Source organism: Salvelinus sp. IW2-2015, unplaced genomic scaffold, assembly GCF_002910315.2.
Source record: "Salvelinus sp. IW2-2015 unplaced genomic scaffold, ASM291031v2 Un_scaffold3586, whole genome shotgun sequence".
Classification (NCBI taxonomy): domain Eukaryota; kingdom Metazoa; phylum Chordata; class Actinopteri; order Salmoniformes; family Salmonidae; genus Salvelinus; species Salvelinus sp. IW2-2015.
Window position 1 is genome coordinate 164,265 of NW_019944864.1, and position 4,632 is coordinate 168,896.

At 48.4% G+C, this 4,632-nt stretch overlaps 1 pseudogene; it reads right to left on the minus strand.

Annotated features, from left to right (window-relative positions):
- The window catches only part of LOC112076123 (SH3 and multiple ankyrin repeat domains protein 1-like), a 105,276-nt pseudogene extending 104,193 nt beyond the window's left edge, over positions 1-1,083 (minus strand).
- Between the last annotated feature and the right edge of the window lie 3,549 nt (positions 1,084-4,632).

Here is a 4,632-nt window from a genome sequence, read left to right on the forward strand (position 1 = left end):
GCTCTCCATTCTCCCATCTTCTCCCTCCTCCTCACGGTCATCTTCCTCACCCTCCTCTTCTTCATCTTCTCCTCTTCCTCTCCTCTGCCCCAGATATAGATGTCTATTGTTTCCCAGCATCCTTTGTGCTCCTCGTCACTGAGAGGGGCTGAGCGGCATCGTCATGGCGACAGGGAGGGCACAAACGGCAGCGCATCATTCCCGAGACTCACTGAGGAGGAGAAAGAGAAGAGGAGAACCATGAAAGGTCAAAATAGAGAGAGAGAGAAGAGAGAGAGGGAGAGAGAGAGAGAGAGAGAGAGAGAGAGAGAAGAGAGAGAGAAATGAGAGAGGAGGAGAAGAGAGCAGAGAAGAGAGAGAGAGAGACCGAGAGAGACAGAGAGAGAAGAGACAGAGACCCGAACCAGGACCCAGAACAGAACCAAACCCAGAACGAGCAGAGACCAGGCAGGTCACCACACGCACCCATCTTCCACACCACACACCGCACCCCAGATGTCCTGTCCCGGTTCCCTCTCCACCACCCTGTTTTTCAGTGTGTGCTTGATCCTATTTCTGCTCCCGTCATAGATGCGCTGAATTGAGCTCCCAGATCAAGATCCCCCAAATTGCAGTTGTTCACTGTACCTATGGGCCCTGTGTCTCGGTCACCTGTTCCAAATGCCCCCGCTCCAGTCAATCTGACCGTGGTGTATATGGTCCCTTTGCACTAAAGACACTCCTTCTCCCAAAGCACTTACATCAATACTGCTACTAGTAAGTGTCCACTACGGACCAGATCCTGCCCCCATAGCGTTATACCTGCTGCTCCAGAACCTTAGCTTTTCGAAAGAACATGAAAACAATTAGTAACGGACCTCTCAATTGATAATACCCGCATTGGTGGGGAAACACAAGAACAAAAGACCCTGAGATAAGATTGATGTATGAGATCCACGTAAACCACAACCAGCCAGGCGTGTCTGCGGCGATCTCTTTGTAGCGAGGCTCCGCTGCGCGTAATATGGCCGTCTGGCCTGCGAATCCTTGCGCAGTGTAAAGCGCCCCGTATAAATTTGTGCCCCCTCCTTTACTCAATGCCATCTTCCGGCTGGCACGTGAAAGCGCAAAACTCCGAATCCCCAGGACACAGTCTTCCCTCTGATCAGTCCTAAGGACCGTAGTCAGCAGTAGTTCTCACATGTGTGGTTGCCCCCTCAAACACAGGCAATACAAAGGTTGCCTGGCCATGTCCCTGTTTGGGAGCATAGGACATCCTGAGAATCCTCTACGACCCGTGGGCTCCGCGTTTTCTCCTTGTTAACAATTTCTGCATGCATAACTGTAAACCCTGCCCAAACATACCCATCCTGATCGAATGTCCATGAGCTGTTTGTAACCCAATTTATCGACTCAATTTGCCCCCCCTACTAAGAACTTAGCCCATGTTTGTATTAAGTCCCCTTATGCCAGAGAAATACAAGAAAAAGAGCGAACACTGCTTCTGTATATCACAATCAATGCTATACGCGTCAGCCTTGCCCATGGCCCGGGTTAACAGAAGCACAATGAAAATTCTAAAGCGCTTTCAAGTTTCACAACGCGAATTGCTGCCGGTCCCAACGCCACGTCAGTTTACAAACTGTTTGTGGAATTGTTTATTTATCGTTTGCTGTGGGTTTATCGACATCGTCCAATGCACTTTGCTGAATGAACTCGCTCGACCGAATTCAGCATATTACGTCAATTATTAGTTGTCCTGCCAATCGCTGAGCGGAACTATAATCATTCCAATGCTCGCTCCGTGATCGTGTGAGAAGAAGCAGTCTTGAAGCGGGATTTCAGATACTGGAAGCGTACACCGTTGAACAAGACTACTGATCGCCGCCTAGCTTGTTGTTTTGAGTTTCGTTTGTAGCCAGGAATCACGACAAAAGGAGCTCCCCACTGGTCAGTCTTCTGCGCGTAGAAGGCTGTGCCCGGGGGGAGGCACTTGTCCAGCGTCGTCTGTAAATTAGCCCTCTTTTGAGCAATGCATCCATGTTTTCCAGCCCAATTTGGTAGCACAGATCAAATATGCCCTGATAGAATTGAGCGGCAATATTGTTTTTAGTATCTAGCCTTGTCTAAAGATCCCCACGCTACGATGAATGCGAGCCTCCAGGTGTGTGTTATCCAGTTTACAAAGGTCAGATAAAGTTCTTCAGGGCCACGATGGTAACTAGCAATATGGAATGTAACGCTGTGATTATGAAATGAACGAGATTCCCTTGGTATAATGCGGTCGACATTTAGATTGTGAGGCAGTTCTTAAAAAATCAGGGTGAACAGAACGACTTAATCAAATTAGTGTGTTATTATGATGTCAACACCACTTCTCTAATCAAATAAGGCCATTACCCCCCCGCCCACTCTTTCTTATCCGGAAAAGGAAATGTTTTGGTTTTCCGCAAAAGAAGAGAATAAAAACTGGTGTGTCTTAGAAAAAAATATCCAAGAAAAAAGATAAATAAATAAAATCATGTCAGGTATGGGGGGTATGGTAGGTAATAATTGGGTGGTGAGTTGTACATGATGGAACTATGTACGCTTGCAGCGATCGGTTAGCTGCTCGGATAGCCAGATTTTAAAGTTGTTGAGGGATAAAAGTCTCCAACTCAGAGATTTTTGCAATTCGTTCCACGTCGCAGCCAGCAGAGAACTGGAAGGAAAAGGCGTCCAAATAGGTTTTGGCTTTTAGGATGATCAGTGAGAAATACACCTGCGGGAGCGCGTGCTGCGGTGGGTGAGCCATCGTGACCAGTGAACTGATGAGTAAGGCGGCAACTTTACTCTGCATAGCCTGGTAATACCTTGGAGCCAGTGGTCTGAGACGAAACATGTAGTGAGGGCCAGCGACTAGGGCATATCAGGTCGCAGTGTGGGCGTGTCATAAAGGGTGCTTAGTAACAAAACGAATGGCACTGTGATAAACTGCCTCCAGTTTCTGAGTAGAGTATTGGAAGCGATTTGTAATGACATCCGCCAAGTCGAGGATCGGTAGGAATAGTCCAGTTTTTACTAGGTAGTTTGGCGGCGTGAGTGAAGGAGGCTTTGTTGCCGAATAGAAAAGCCGATTGATTGATTTTGGATTGAGATGTTTGATATGAGTCTGGAAGGAGAGTTTGCAGTCTAGCCAGACACCTAGCTAACTTATAGATGGCCACATATTCGTAGGTCAGACACCGTCAGGTTGATGCTAGTCGGCGTCGGGTGCAGTGCAGCGAACGGTTGAAAAGCATGCATTTGGTTTTAACTAGCGTTAAAGGCAGTTGAGGCCACGGAAGGAGTGTGTTATGGCATTGAAGCTCGTTTGGAGGTTAGATAGCACAGTGTCCAAGGAAGGCCGGAAAAGTAATAGAATGGTGTCGTCTGCGTAAGAGTGATCAGCGGAATCGCCGCAGCAAGAGCAAATCATATGATGTATACAGAGAAAAGAGTCGCCGAGATTGAAACCCTGTGTTACCCCCATAGAGACTGCCAGAGGACCGGACCAAAACATGCCCGCCGATTTGAACACTAACTCTGTCTGCAAAGTAGTTGGTGAACAGGCAGGCAGTCATTAGAAAAACCGAGGCTACTGAGGTCTGCCGATAAGAATATGCTGATTGACAGAGTCGAAAGCCTTTTGGCCAGGTCGAGGAAGACGGCTGCACAGTAATGGTCTTTCATCGATGGCGGTTATGATATCGTTTAGTACCTTGAGCGTGTGAGGTGCACCCGGTGACCGGCTCGGAAACCGGATGCACAGCGGCAAAGGTACGCGTGGACGACGCATCGGTCAGTGATCTGTTTTGTTGACTTGGCTTTCGAAGACCTTAGATAGGCAGGGCAGGATGGATATAGGTCTGTAACAAGTTTGGGTCCAGGGTCTCCCCCTTGAAGAGGGGATGACCGCGGCAGCTTTCCAAATCCTTGGCGATTCTCAGTATGATACGAAGGAGAGGTTGAACAGGCTGGTAAAATTAGGCGTCGGACAATGGCGCGGACAGTTTCAGAAATAGGGTTCACAGATTGTCAAGCCCAGCTGATTTGTATGGGTCCAGGTTTTCCAGCGTTTCAGAACATCTGCTATCTGGAATGGGTAAAGGAGAAGCTGGGAGGCTGGCGAGTAGCAGCGGGGGGGCGCGGGCGTGGCCAGTTTGAGTCGCCAGGAGGAAGCATGGCCAGCACACTTGAGAAATGTTTGTTGAAGTTTTCGATTAATTCACGGACTTATCAGCTGGTGACGCGTTTACCTAAGCCTCAGCTGCAGTGGGCACTGGGAGGAGGTGCTTCTTGTTTTCCAGGACTTGTACAGTATCCCGAACTTTTTGGATTAGAGCTACAGGATCAAATTTCGGCTTGAAAAAAGCTGCCTTTGCTTTCCTGACTGACTGCGTGTATTTGCGTTCGCTGACTTCCTGCAACAGTTGCCATATCGCGGGGGCTCTTCGATTGCATATTGCAGGTTCGCCAACAGGATGTTTTTGTGCTGGCGAGGGCAGTCAGTCTGAGTGAACCAAGGGCTAATATCGTTCTGGTTCTGCACTTTTTTTGAACGGAGCATGCTTGTCTAAGATGTTGAGGAAAGTAACTTTAAAGGAATGACCAGGCATCCTCAATGACGGGATG